Below are 1,032 nucleotides of genomic sequence, written 5' to 3'. Positions count from 1 at the left end.
AGACTCAACCCTGACGGAGATGCCTTGAACTTCTAGCAGATAATGCGGTGCCATATTTTCTAAGTACCACCTTTGCACTCCGTCTGTGCTATGACTTACTTCCTAGTCTTCTTTAAATTAACTTTTAAGAAAATTCATTTCCTTCTTTAAACTTAAATATTTTTTAAATTATCGAAGTGAAATTGACAGAACATAAAAACAACTATTTCAAAGTGAACAATTCAAGAGCATTTAGTACATTCCCAGTGTTGTGTAACCACTACCTCCATCTAGTTCCAAAACATTCCCATCCCTCCAACATAAAAACCCTGCACCCATGAAGCAGTTTCTTCTCGTATCCACCTCCTCTTAACCCCTCATAACCGTTAACCTGCTTTCTGTCCCTGTGGATTTGCCAGTTCCGGGTATTTCATATAAACAGAATCATACAATATGTGATTTTGTGTCTGGCTCCTTTCACTCAGCACCATGCCTTTGAGGTCCGTCCATCTTGTGGCCTGTGTCAGTTTGTCATTCCTTTTTACAGCTGAGTAATATTCTGTTGTCTGCATCTATCACGTTTCAACTATTCATTCATCTGTTGGTAGATATTTGAGCTGTTGCCACCTTTAGGCTATTGTGAATAGTGCTGCTAAACAAGTTTACCCCATTCATTCATTTAGATATAACTGACATATAACACTGTAAAAACATGAAATGCTTCATGTATTTGCATGTCATCCTTTCTCAGGGGCTGTTAAATCTTCTCTGTATGTTCCAATTTGGGGATATGTGGTACCAAAGTGAATGCTGAATGTTTATTTTAAAAGGAAAATTTAAATAGGATCTGTAACTATTATAAGTAAAAATGTCACCTATGTGGCACATAAAATCAGCCCCATGTACTACTCTTCAATGTAGTAGTAAAAAACCAGGCTTCTGGATGTGGTCAGCCTTGACTCTGAATCCGGGTTTCACCCACTGTGGGGCCCTGGCCAATGTCCTGTCTTCCTCCAGCCCCCTGAATAGCACATGGGTTAGTGGCATGGACTC

At 39.4% G+C, this 1,032-nt stretch overlaps 1 pseudogene; it reads right to left on the bottom strand.

The window, feature by feature from the left end:
* Nucleotides 1-685: 685 nt before the first annotated feature.
* LOC128062692 (uncharacterized) lies at nt 686-781 on the bottom strand (annotated as a pseudogene).
* Between the last annotated feature and the right edge of the window lie 251 nt (nt 782-1,032).

Source organism: Budorcas taxicolor, chromosome 17, assembly GCF_023091745.1.
Source record: "Budorcas taxicolor isolate Tak-1 chromosome 17, Takin1.1, whole genome shotgun sequence".
Classification (NCBI taxonomy): Eukaryota; Metazoa; Chordata; class Mammalia; order Artiodactyla; family Bovidae; genus Budorcas; species Budorcas taxicolor.
This window is presented reverse-complemented; position numbering and strand designations above follow the sequence as displayed.